Below are 14934 nucleotides of genomic sequence, written 5' to 3'. Positions count from 1 at the left end.
TGAAACATTTGGTTTGACTTACATTTCACTGAAATGTTAAGGTAGGTGTGTTATACCAGTACCTACACACAGTTTTGTTTTCAATTCCAATTCATAATGTTTTTGAAACAAGATAGGAAGGAAGTGGAAAGTAGTTAGGGGAAGCATCAATGTGGAAGCAAGAAAAGGTGTCAAAATATTAATAATCATAAAAAAATACTAGGTTGTAACCTGAATAGAAGAACACTTTTATAATGGTAGTTTCTCCCAAAGAGGCAGTCAACTGTAGCTTATCCAAATGTGCAAAGTACTGGCTTAAACATCAGTTTTATTGACTGAAAAAAAAAAAAATGACTACAGTAGGAATATTGTAGTCTAAGCATGGCCATGTGGTTCCCACTTACATAAATATGGCAATTACCAGGCCAGCACAATCAAGGCTTTTGGGATCTCAGCCCTGAACATGTAGTCATCCCCAGAGTCTTGGGTAGAGCTCAAGAGATCACTAATACATACAGATCTCAAAAAATAACTTTAAGATAAATGGCCTTTTACCAGTCTAGTATTTTAGTGTATGAAATCCATGGAAATCTTGATTATCTCACCACTCAGAAAGTTTATAAGGACAAAACTTACACATTATGAAGGCTTTGTGGTAAACTGTAGCAAAACTACATCTGCTGCAAATTGGAAAAAATCTAATCTCTTAATCTTTTCTTCTAGAAGCCCAGATTATGCAGAAAAGAGACAGTGAAATGTGTGTATGCTTTTGTTTCTTTCTCTTCTTTATCCCTCCCACGTAGCTCCATAACTCATTTTAGGCCACAAAGGAACCCTCAATAAAATTCAAAAATCGCAATAATACAAAGCATTCTCTCTGATTACATTGCCATAGAAGTAAAAATTAATAACAAGAAAAACATAGAAAAAAATCAAATACATGGAAACTGAATAACACCTTCGTTTAAAATCACTGGGTATTAGAAGAAATCAAAGATGGAGTAAAAAAATTCCTAGAGGTGGAGCCAACATGATGCTATAGACAGAAGCAACAATTCATCCTTCCACAGTAAAGACCCAAAAAGTTAAGTAAAACAGGGACATATGCCAATCCTGGAGCCCTAAGTGTCAAATAAAGGGATAAAGAACTGAACTAAGCACCGAATGGAATAAGAAACTGACAGAGAAGAGTGAGTGAGGAGAGCTATAGAGTGGAGGTCCCCATCAGCTAATGTGGCATGGATTTGCAATCTTGGGCCCCTCAGCCTCCAAGAACTGTGGACAGGGAGTAGGGACAGGCAGCTTTATGGAGTTCCCAGCAGGGTAACCAGCAATACACTTTCCCACACCTCACTCTTCTTCCCCCTGCTTGGCCTTTGCTGCTTTCCAGTGGGCCACAGTCACTAGGCAAAGGAGACGCCAACTGCTTCCCACTTGGATTTGCCCCACTCACACTGGCCATTTCATTCAGTGCCATCTTTTGTTGCTGTTTTTGCTTCCGCCCCATTTTGATTTCCTCTCTCTCTCTTACCTCCTTCCTTTCTTCTCTAGAACACCTGGGTCTGTGTGCCATCTCCACTCCTTTTTCACAGGCTGTGCAGTGCTGCTCGACTGAGGAACCACTTCCTTGTTCTGCACCACCAAGCCAGAGGGCTCCTTGGGGCATTTTTTTTTTTTTTCCTTTTCTTGTTTCATTGTCTCTCTCTATCTCCCTTCCTTTCCTTTCTCATGGACACCTGGTGCCATATACCATCTTCACTCCTTCTTGAGCTGTGCAGTGCTGCTTGGCTAGGGAGCCCCTTCCCCAGTCCATGCCACCATGCCATTGGGCTCCCTTCAGGCATTTTTGTTTGTTTCCTCTTCTAGGTTTCTCGTCTCTCTCTACCCACCTTCCTTACTTTTCTCCTGAACACCTGGAGTCGTGTGCCATCTCTGCTCCTTCTTGATGGGTTGTGCAGTGCCACTCAGCTGGGGACCTGCTTCTGGTGGGCTCCATTGGGCCATTTTTTCTTGGTTTCTTATCTTTATCTTTCTTCCTTTCTTTCTTTCCTCCCAACTACTTGTCTTCTTTTTTTTTTTTTTTTCCCTCAGTTTCTTGTCTCTCTCTCCCTTCCTTTCCTTTCTCCTGCCACATAACTGCAGGTGCCATATCTGTCCCTTCTTGACTGGCTGTGCCACTCTTTCTGGCTAGAAAGCCACCAGCACACAGCTTCTTCAGGTCTATTCCACTCCAACAGCAGACTCCCTCAGCACTTTTTTTTGGCCTTCTGTTTCTCTCTCTTTCTCTTCTTTCCCACAACCACTTAGCTTGACACATCACATACCTACCCTCCCCCACCACCTTTGGGCACTGTGTGCTAAGCATCACATCCCCAAGCAGCACAGGCATGGCCTACTGGAAACAGCCTTGCACTTTCCTCTGGCGCAACCCTGTCAGCCCCAGTACGTGCTGAAAAAAAAAAAAATCACAACCCTTTCCCCTCTGCTGGACTTGCACTGCTGCACCATACCTGAGCAACTGACTGTGCCTATTGGACAAGTTGATGAGAAGTATTGTGCCCACAGACTAGCAAACAACAAAGAATGCCTAGGCTGCCTACTCAGACAACCAAATTAAACAAAAAAGTAGCCCCCCCAAAATACAAATCTGCAATCTAAAAGTGAAGACAATAATTACTGAATGTCCTGAAGACAGCAGATAGTATCCAAACATATATATGGAAAAGCAGGACAGGATGGTTCCAGAAAGTGTCCAAAATAAAACACCAGATGACATTTCAGTAGAAGAACAGGCATTGAAACTACCTGTTATGGAATTCAAATCTCTAATATTCAGGGCTATCCAACAGATGAAGGAAAAAACAGACAAAAAGGAGGAAAAAAATACACAAAATCATGGAAAAGACAGACGAAATCACGAAAAAGAGAGACAAAATGATGGAAGAATTCAGGAAAATAATACAGGAACAAAATGTGAAAATAAACTCAGTACTAGAAATCTGTGAAAACAGCAATTAGACCTTCAAAATGTAAACAACAAAACTTCAGAAACGGACAATGTCATAGAAGGTTTGAGGAGCAGATTTGAAAAATGGAAGACAAGATCAGCAAAACTGAAGACAAATCTTTGGATATCGCATTGTTTGAGGGAAACTCAGTGAAAAGAATGAAAAATAATGAAGACACCTTGAGAATGATGTGGGATACAATCCAAAGCAAAAACTTGTGAGTGATTGAAGTTCCAGAAAAAGGGAGAAAATAGAAACTGCGGAGAGTATCATTAAAGAATTGCTAACAGAAAAACTCCCAAGTGTTATGAAAGATGAAAAGCTTACCATCCAAGAAGCTCGACAAACTCCATATAGGATAGACCCAAAAAGAAAATCACCAAGACGTATCATAATTACACTCGCTAAAACCAAAGACAAAGAAAGAATCCTGAGAGCAGCTTGAGAAAAACAAAAAGTCACATACAGAGGGGAAACAATACCAGGAAGCTCTGATTACTCAGCAGAAACCATGCAGGCAAGAAAGCAATGTGAGGACATATACAAAAATTTGAAAGAAAAAAAAAATGTTAAGCAAGAATAATATATCCTGCAAAAGTTTGCTCAAATATCATGGTGAATATTTGAGGACAGTTCCAGATAGACAGAACTAAAAGGAATATGTAAAAACCAAGTGAAACTTGTGAGGATTATTAAATGATGCCCTTTGGTTAAAGAACCAACAATATCAGACAACAACGTGAACCTAGGATGCAAGGCCACATCAGCCAGACTAACCTAGGTAATGAACTCTCAAGGATAAAACAATACTAAAAGATTTACAACAGGGAACCAGAGAGGTTAATCTGTAAAAGACAAAAATGTCAGACAATAAAAGAGGGAATATATGGTGTAGGTATAGAACTTTCAAATGGGGAGGAAGTCAAGATGATATCAAGTAATAAAAGATTGGTTCAAATTTAGGAAGATAAGGGTAAATTTCAAGATAACCACAAAAAATTAACACATCTACTCATCAAAATAGAGAAGAAAAACATAAAATCTCATTAAACACAAAACCCACAAAAATGAAAGAAATGAAAAAAATTCCCCAACAAAAGGAATTCAGCACAGGAGAGTAAAATGAACAAAGAAAAATGTCAGCAAGACAAAAAAAAAAAAAAAAAAAAGCCTACAAAATGACAGCAATAAACTCACACCCATCAATAATTACACTGAAAGTAAATGGCCTAAATGAACCCACAAAGAGATAGTGACAGATGGATTAAAAAACAGGACCCATCAATATGCTGTCTACAAGAGACACACCTCAGAAACAGAGATATAAATTTATTATAAATCAAAAGATGGAAAAAAATATATACCAAGCAAATAGCTATGTAAAAAGAGCGGGAGTGGCAATACTAACCTCAGATAAGACAGATTAAAAAAAAAAAAAAAGGAACTACCATAGAAGACAAAGAAGGGCATTATATAATGATTAAAAGGAGAATCCATCATGAAGATATAACCTCAGTAAATACCTACACATTCAATGACAGGGCTCCAAAATACATAAAACAAACTCTAACAGCACTGAAAAGAGAAATTGACAGTTCCACAGGAATAGTAGGAGACTTTAATACACCACTCTCGGTAAAGGACAGAACATCTAGAAAGAAACTCAACAAAGGTACAGAAGATCTAAAGGCCACAATCAACCAACTTGATCTCATAATAATATACAGAACACTCAACCCAACAGCTGCAAAGTACACATTCTCTTTCAACTCACATGGAACGTTCTCCAGAATAGACCACATCTTAGGCCAGAAAGGAACCCTGAAGAAAATCAAAAACATTGCGATAATGCAAAGTATATTCTCTGATCACAATGACATCAAAGTAGAAATTAACAATAAGAAGAGCAAGGGAAAAAAAAAATCAAATACATGGAAAATGAATAACACCTGCTTAAAAACACTGGGTAATAGAAAAAATCAAAGACAGAATTGAAAAATTCCTAGAATCAAACAAGAATGAAAACACATCATACCAAAATCTTTGAGACACAGCAAAGGCTGCACTTAGATATCAATTTATAGCAATAGATGCACACATCAAAAAAGAAGAAAAGGACAAAATAAAAATATAAGCTACGCAACTAGAACAAATTGAAATAGAACAAGCAAAAAAGCCCACAGTCACCAAAAGAAATGAAATAATAAAAGTGAGAGCAGAAATAAGTGAAATGGAGAATAGAAGAACAACAGAAAGAATCAACAAAACCAGAATTTGGTTCTTTGAAAAGATCAACAAAATGGACAAACTATTTGCTGCATTGACAAAAGAAAAACAGGAGAGGGCACAAATAACTCAAATAAGAAATGAAATGGGGGGGGCATTATGACAGACCCAACTGAAAAAAAAAGAATTGTAACAGTATTATGAAAAATTGTACTCCCAAAATTTGAAAACCTAAAGGAAATGGAAATCCTGGTGACATAGTGGTTAAATGCTACAGCTGCTAACCAAAAGGTTGGCAGTTCAAATCCACTAGGCAATACTTAGAAACTCTATGGGGCGGTTCTACTCTGTCTTATAGGGATGTTATGAGTTAGAATTGACTCAATGGCAATGGGTATTAAAGGAAATGGACAAATTTCTAGAAAAACACTATATACCCAAACTAACACAACCTGATGTTGAAAATCTGAACAGACCCTTAACAACAACAACAAAAAACTCTGGCCCAGACGGCTTTGCTGGAGAATCCCACTGAACATTCAGAGAAAAGGTTGTATTAGTGCTACTCAAATATTTCAGAACATAGAAAATAGATACTTCCTAATTCATTTTATGAAGCCAGTATAACCCTGATATCAAAACCAGGCAAAGACACCACAGAAAAGGAAAATCACAGACTAATCTCTCTCATGAATATACAACAAAATTCTAGCCAATAGATTTTGGCATCATGGCAAAAAATACTACTACCAAATGGGATGCACACCAGGTATGCAAGGATGATTTAATATTAGAAAGTCAATCAATATAACCCCCCACATAAATAAAAGAGTCACATGATCATCTCAGTTGATGTAGAAAAAGCATTAAGCAAAGTTCAACACCGTTTCCTGATGAAAACCCTCAATGAAATAGGTATAAAAGGGAAGTTCCTCAACATAATAAGGGGCTTCTATCCAAAACCAAAGGCCAACATCATTCTTAATGAAGAGAAGCTGAAAATATTCCCCTTGAGAATAGGAGCAAAACAAGGATGTCCTTTATCATCACTCCTATTTAACATTGTGCTAGAAGTCCTACCTACAGCAATAAGGCAAGAAAAAGAAATAAAGGGAATCCAAATTTGTAACTAAGAAGTAACACTGTGCCTATTTGTGGAAGATACAATACTATACATAAATAACCCAAAGGACTTCACAAGAAAACTTCTGGAACTAATAGAAAGATTCAGCAGATTAGCAGGATACAAGATAAACATACAAAAATCTGTTGGATTTCTAAACATCAATAAAAAGAAGTACAAAAGGAAATCAGGACAGCAATACCATCTTTAATAGTCCCTAAAAAATAATATACTTAGGAATAAATAACCAGAGACATAAAAGACTTATACAAAGGAAAGTATAAAAAACTACTGCAAGAAACCAAACAAAACCTAAGTAAATGGAAAAAAAAATCATGCTCATGAATACGTAGATTCAACAACGAGAAAATGTCAATTCTGCCAAAAGTGATCTACAAATACAATGTAATCCCAATCCAAATACCAGCAGCATTCCCTAAAGAGATGGAAAAATTAATCTTTAACTTTATATGGAAAGGAAAGAGGCCTGGATAACTAAAGCACTATTGAAGGAGAAGAATAAAGTAGGAGAACTCACACTACATGATCTCAGAACCTACTATACAGCTGTGGTAGCCAAAACAGCCTGGGACTGGCTAAACAGCAGGCACACTGACCCAGAATTGAGAACCCAGATGTAAATCCATCTACCTTCGGTAACCTGACCTTTGACAGAGGCTCAAAGTCCATTAAATGGAGAAAAGATGTTTTTTTTTTAAACAAATAGTGCTGGCAAAACTGGATGTCCATCTGTAAAAAATTAAAACAGGACCCATACCTTACACCATACACAGACACTAATGCAAAATGGATCAAAGACCTAAACATAAAACCCAAAACTAGAAAGACCATAGAAGAAAAAGTAGGATCAATGCCAGAGGCCCTAATACACTGAATAAATAGAATATAAACCATAACTAACAATACAAACTCCAGAAGATAAACTAGATAACTGGGATCTTCTAAAAATTAAATACTTAGACTTAACAAAAGACTTCACCAAAAGAGTAAAAAGAGAACTTAGAGGCTGGGAAAAAACTTTTGGCTATGACAAATCTGACAAAGATCTAATCTCTAAAATTTACAAGAAAATCCAACACCTCTACAACGAAAACGCAAATAATTCTATTTAAAAAAATGGGCAAAGTTCATGAATAGACACTTCATCAAAAAGACACTCAGGCAGCTAAACAGACACATGAGGAAATGCTCGCTGTAATTAGCCATTAGAGAAATGCAAATCAAACCCAAAATGAGATACCATCTCACCCTGACATTGTGGGGTGAATCAAAAAAAAAACAGAAAATAGCTAAAGTTGGAGAGGCTGAGGGAAGATTGGATCTCTCATGCTCTGCTGGAGGGAATGTAAAATGATACAACTATTTTGAAAAAGGACATGGCACTTCCTTAAAAAGCTAGAAATAGAAATGCCATAAAATCCAGGTTCAGCAATCCCACTCCCAGGACTACATCCTAGAGAAATAAGAGCCATCAAGTGAATAGACATATGCACACCCATGTTCATTGCAACACTATTCACAATAACAAAAAGATGAAAACAACCTAAATCCCATCGACAGATGATTGGATAAACAAACTATGCTACGTACACACAAGGGAATACTATGCAACCATAAAAAAACAATGATGAATCTGTGAAACATCTCACAACATGGATGAATCTGGAGGACATTGTGCTAAGTGAAATCAGTCAATCACCAAAGAACAAATAGTGTATGAGACCACTATTATAAAAACTCATGAAAAGGTTTACACACAGAAAGAAACAATCTTTAATGGTTATGAGGGAGGGGAGGAGAGGGAAAAACACAAACTAGACAATAGAAAAGTGGTAACTTTGGCGAAGGGTAAGTCAATACACAATACTGGGGAAGTCAGCACAATTTAACCAATGCGAGGTCATGTACGCTTTATAGACACATCCAGACTCCCTGAGGGACTGAATTATTGGTCGCTGGGGACATCTAGCTCAATTTGCTTAATATAGTTTATAAAGAAAATGTTCTACATTCTACTTTGGTGAGTAGCATCTGGGGTCTTAAAAGTTTGTGAGCAGCCATGTAGAATACTCCACTGGTCCCGCTCCATCTGGAGTAAGGAGGAGAATGAAAAAAAACAAAGACACAAAGGGCTAATAGAACATGATTGTCGCAGTCTCCACTAGACTGAGTCCAGACCAACCACCACTGACTGCTCTGAAAGGGATCTCAGTAGAGGGTCCTGGACAGAGCTGGATAAAAACACACAACAAAATTCTAACTTACAAAAAAGATCCGACTTATAGGTCTGACAGAGATTGGAGAAACTTCAAGAATATGGCCTCTGCACAACCTTTTAACTCAGTACTAAAATCACTCCTGAGGATTACCCTCTAGCCAAAGATTAGGCAGACACATAAAACAAAACACGACTAAACAGACATACCAGCCCGGGGGCAGGGACAAGAAGGCAAGAGGAAACAGAAAAGCTAGTAATGTAAAACTCAAGGTTGAGAAGGGGAGAGTGTTGACATATCGTGGGGTTGGCAACCAATGCCACATAATTAATTGTTTAATAAGAAACTAATTTATTCTGTAAACCTTCATGTAAAGCAAAATAAAAAGAATTAATGTTCCAAAAAAAAATCAAACCATGCATTGCATTTTGCAAATTTGCTGGAAAAGATCACTTTAAAGTATTAAAAAAGCAAAGATGTCACTTTAAGGACTAATGTGGGCCTGACCCAAGCCATGGTGTTTTCAATCGCCCTATATGCATGTGAAAACCGGGGAATGAATAAGGAAGACCAAAGAAGAACTGATGCCCTTGAATTATGCTGTAGGTGGAGAATATTGGATACACTATGGACTGCCAAAAGAACAAACAAATGTGTCTTAAAAGAAGTACAGCTGGAATGCTCCTGAGAAGTGAAGATGGCAAGACTTGGTCTCACATACTTTTGACAGGTTGTCAGCTTGGATCAGTCCCTGGAGAACATCATGCTTGGTAGACGGCCAGTGAAAAAGAAGATGATTAATGAGATGGGTTGACACAGTGGCTGCAACAACAGGCTCAAGCATAACAATGAGGATCGTGCAGGACCAGACAGTGTTTCATTCTGTTGAACAGAGGGTTGCTAGGAGTTGGAACCTACTCTACGGCACCTAACGACAATAACACGAGTCGGGGTGACTTGATAGCAACTAACTACGATAATGACAATAATACTACTAATATATCTGTTTGTTTTTCTTTCTCTTTTCATTATCATTTAAGTTCCACAGAGGCAGAGATGTAATGAGTAGTATTCAATAGATTCTTTTTGAATCGAGGCTGTTTATTATAGTGAATTCCTGTGTTTTTTTATTTTGTTGCTCAGATTTCATACTTTCTGCCCTAGCCTCCTCCTGAAAAGCAGAAGGCTGACTTAAGAGCTCTGTACTTGAATGACAGGCTAAGCTTTATGTTGTGGTAATGAGGAGCCAGTTGTTACCTGGTAAGGCCAAGATTCAAAAGATGTAGATTTCAGCACTATTGCCAATTCTTCTTTTTTGAAAAATTGCCATTATGGTTACTCATTTTTGTTCTACTACTAGTTGTCTTGTTACTCATCCTCAAATACTGTATACTGTGTTAGTTTTCTGTCCATGAAATTAATTTTTCTCTCAATATATTTAGATATGGTTTTGTCTTTCTATTTGACACATACTTATGATCACTGCATTTGTATATTTTCACCCAATACTTGTTTTTATGAATCTCAGATGCTACCAAATGCCTACCATTTACATATACATTGATACTCCTTCTTCACCTCATATTCCCTGTGCTCAATTTTTAACCCATTATCGCCCACTGAATATGTCACTGTTAGGTGACCTTGAGTCGTTTCTGACTCAGAGGACCCTGCGTATTACAGACAGAAACATTGCCTGGTCCTGTGCCATTCTTACCCTAATTGTTATGTTTGAGCCCATTGTTCAGTCACTATGTCAGTCCATCTTGTTGAGGGTCTCCCTCTTTTTTGCTGACCCTCTACTTTACCAAGCATGATGTCCTCCTTCAGAGACTGGTCCTTCCTGAGCACATGTCCAAAGTACATGAGATGAAGTCTTGCCATCCTTGCTGTGCTTATTCCAAGACAGATTTTTTTCATTCTTCTGGCAGTCCATGGTATATTCAGCATTCTTCACTAACGTCATAATTCAAAACTGTCAATTCTTCTTTGGTCTTCTGTCATGGATTGAATTGTGCCCCCCCAAAAAATATGTGTCAACTTGGTTTAGGCCATGATTCCCAGTATTGTGTGGTTGTGCTCCATTTTGTGATATTAATTTTATGTTGAGAGGATTAGGGTGGGTTTGTAATACCACCCTTCCTCAGGTCACCTCCCTGATCCAAGGTAAAGGGAGTTTCCTTGAGGTGTGGTCTGCACCACCTTTTATCTTTCAAGAAAGCAGCACTAGGAGGTGAGCACATCCTTTGGGCCTGGGTTTCCTGTGCTTGAGGAGCTCCTTGACGAGGGGAAGATTGAAGACAAGGAATCCTCCTATAGAGCTGACAAAGAGAGAAAGCCTTTGCCTGGAGCCGACACCTTTAATTTGGACTTGTAACCTACTAGACTGTGAGAGAATAAATTTCTCTTTCTTAAAGCCATCCACTTGTGGTATTTCTGTTATAGCAGCACCAGATATCCAAGACAGAATTTGGTACCAAGAGAGTGGGGTGCTGCTCTAACAGATACCTAAAATGTGAAAGTGGTTTTGAAACTCTGAATGGATAGATGACTCAGAAGGGAGAGATGAGAACTTTTAACACCAGAGAAGGCACAGATGGTGAGAAAGAGCAGTAGAAGACCAGCGACAGCAGCAGTGAACCAGTAGCAGCAGAACCAGGAGACCAGTGCCAGACAGCACTGGAGCCAACCCACAGAGTAAGAGACTGAGTGCCTGTGCTCAGGAGGCTTCCTGGCAGAGCAGAGTGCCTCTGGGCACTTATTGGTGGAGCTACTGAGCTTTAGAATACTTGGCCCAGGAGGGCAGGTGTGGGTGTGAGGTCCAAGGAGTCCAGAAGCTAAGAAACCAGGAAACAGAAGCTGAAGAGACAAGGAACACGAGAAGCTGAGCAGCCTCAGTCTCAAAAGGCAGGGCCATGGTCTCAGGGGTTTCAAAGGGTGGAGTCATGGCCTCTGGTGTTTCTAAGGGTGGAGTGGCCACTCAGATGGACCAGAAGAATGGTGCACCTAAAGCCAAGGGGGCAGAGTTGCTGCCCCAGTGGGCCTGGAAGGTGGAGCTGAAGCCCAGGGCCAAGGGGCCCCACTCAGAATCCAGAGAGTATGGCCAATACCTAGAGGCTGGAGGGTAGGGTTGTTTTGTAAGACTTTTGCTATGATATGATGGGGTGAATATGTTTTGCATGTTACAAGGATGTGATTTTGGAGGGGCCAAAGGGTGGAAGGTCATGGATTGAACTGTGTCCCCCCAAAATATGTGTTAACTTGGTTAGGTCATGATTCCCAGTATTATGTGGTTATCCTCCATTTTGTGATTGTAATTTTATGTTGAGAGGGTTTAGGGTGGGACTGTCACACCACCCTTACTCAGGTCACCTCCCTGATCCAAAGTAAAGGGACTTTCCCTGAGGTGTGGTCTGCACCACCTTTTATCTCTCAAGAGATAAAAGGAAAAGGAAGCAAGCAGAGAGGTGGGGACCTCATACCACCAAGAAAGCAGCACCAGGAAGAGAGTGCATCCTTTGGACCTGAGGTTCCTGTGCCTGAGGAGCTCCTTGAACAGGGGAAGATTGATGACAAGGAATCTTCCTCTAGAGCTGACAGAGAGAGAAAGCCTTTGCCTGGAGGTGACACCCTGAATTCGGACTTGTAACCTTCTAGACTGTAAGAGAATAAGTTTCTCTTTGTTAAAGCTATCCACTCATGGTATTTCAGATGCAGCAGCACTACATAACTCAGACATCTTCCTTATTCATTGTCCAACTTTCACATGCATATGAGGCAACTGAAAATATTACAGCTAGAGTCAGACTTATGTTAGTCCCCAAAGCAACATATTTGCTTTTTAACACTTTAAAGGGGTCCTTTTTTTTGTAGCAGATTTGTCACCCCAATACAATATGTTGTTTGATTTCTTGACTACTGCTTCCATGGGCACTGATTGTAGATTCAAGTAAAATGAAATCCTTGACAACTTCAGTCTTTTCTCTGTTTATCATGACATTGCTTATTGGTCCATTTCGGGGGATTTTTGGTTTTTTTTTATGCTGAGGAGTAATCCATACTGAAAGCTGTAGTCTTTGGTCTTCATCAGTAAGTTTTTCAAGTCCTTCTCACTTTCAGCAAGCTAGGTTATGTCATCTGCATATCACAGGTTGTTAATGAGCCTTCCTCTAGTCCTTATGCTTCATTCTTCTTCATATAGTCCACTTTCTCAGATATTATGCTCAGCATGCAGATTGGATATGTATGGTGAAAGGATACAACCCTGACAAACACCTTTCCACCAAATCTACTGGTTCTTTAATATCTATTTCTGCTTTTAAGTAACTCTCCATCTTGTTAATGATGCTTCCCGTTTAGGCCTTAGGAAGGAAAATGGCTGGGATTCAAAATTACTTCATAATTGCATGCAAGAATGGTTTTGCTATTTTACATTCTCACTAGGTATGTAAACAGAAAGAGAAATTTCTCTTATCATATTTGAAAAAGCAGTTATTACTGATTTGGTTTTTTTTCTTTCAAATTTTTGAGCTTAATAAGAATATTCTTTACTGATTTTGGGAGCTGTCTCATGTACATATTTGCTGTTCAGATCCCCCTTCAATTAATTTCATTAAAAAATAAACCATTATCATTTTATAGTTTTTGAAAACAAAGATGAAGTAATATTGTTTCATAGTTTTTCCATTTTACTGGTACCATCTCATGGGTCAGACTCTCCTACCATGATTTATAAGGTCTTCTAATACTATTTCGCAGATTGCTATATATGATTTTTTATATATATATGAAAGTATCTGTTTCAGGATTCCTTAAATCAATTCATGTATTTATTAGAGTAATGCCTTTTGTTTTTCTTTCCATGTCTTAAAAATAAATCATGGGGGAGGTGGGGCCAAGATGGCGGAGTAGTCAGATGGTTCTGGTGAAGCCTATTACAATAAAGACCCCCCCCAAAAGTGAAACAATTACATTTATGACAAGCTAGAAGGCCTGAACATCAAAGGCAAAGTTAGAAAATGGACTGAGTGGCGGGGGAAGGAGAGACAGTTCAGAAGCAGAGAGGAGTTGCTGTACTTAAGTCCCCGGGAACCCTCAGGCTGCAGTGGGCTGGTGGGAGTGTTCAGCTGCAGTTTCCTCAGGGAGATACAGCCAGCTGCATAGCCTACTCACACCTCCAGAAGCAGAGAAGAATGGCACTCTCAGCAAAAGCTAAGTGTTTGCGTATATTTTACTGCACCCCGAGCCCTCAAGTCAGCTTCGGAAGCTGTCAATTTCCCTGGGCTGAGATAGGTCCTTTTGCATGCCCTGAGCCATTCTACTGGACTGGGAGAAGGAATAAATTCACTACTGGGGAGAAGATAATCTGCCAGCTCCACTAAGCTGAGGACCTCAGGACAGAAGCGGCCCCTGTCCAGGCATAAGCAGTCCATGGACTTTGAATACCTTTCCCCCTGCATGGACCTGCATGAGCCTATTTCAGGAGAATAGGCCCTTGTTGGCAGACTGCAACCGTTTCAGCTGTGCAGTGGAGAGATGGGTGTTTGATGTCTGAAACCTCTTTGCCTATCATGAGCTTATGGACCAGTGGCTCCACTCAGGTCACCCAGCCACCTGTGGCAGGGGTCCAAGGATAACTGGCACCTCCCAGTCCTTACAACCAAAAGCATTGGGAACCCAAGTTCCACCTGCAGAAACCACCCACGTGTGTGCTCTAGGGAACAGGGACATGCTTTCCTCACAGATACTTGGGGTACACTTGTCAGACCCCTGCCTTGTTCAGAGCATGACCCCCTGCTGAAACCAGATACTGGTACCTACAACAATCATCTCTGCCCCTCTAAGATTGTAGGACAGAACCTGTACCACACACTTGATGACCAATTACCTGGACACCTGAGTTGAATCTATACAAGAAAAGTGAATGGACTCCTAGGCTGATACACCTGATAACAGCTCTACCCATCTGGTGACAGGATGTTAGAGCTTCCAAGGTGAGAATAATAAAGCTAGCTCACTCAAGCAACTTGTTTGGCCATATCAAAACAAAACAAAGCAAGAAGCTAGGATATAGTAAGCAGACACAAAATAAACTAATACAAAACTTATAGATGACTTGGAAACCCTGGTGGCGTAGTGGTTAAGTGCTACAGCTGCTAACCAAGGGGTTGGCAGTTTGAATCCACCAAGCGCTCCTTGGAAACTCTATGGGGCAGTTCTACTCTGTCCTATAGAGTCGCTATGAGTCAGAATCGACTTGATGGCACTGGGTTTGGTTTGTTTTTTGGTTTATAGATGGCTTGAAGACAACAGTCAATATCAAATCACAAGAAGAAGCAGACCACGATAGCTTCAACAAGCT

This window comes from Elephas maximus, chromosome 2 (assembly GCF_024166365.1).
Source record: "Elephas maximus indicus isolate mEleMax1 chromosome 2, mEleMax1 primary haplotype, whole genome shotgun sequence".
Taxonomy (NCBI): domain Eukaryota; kingdom Metazoa; phylum Chordata; class Mammalia; order Proboscidea; family Elephantidae; genus Elephas; species Elephas maximus.
Note: the sequence above shows the minus strand (reverse complement) of the source record.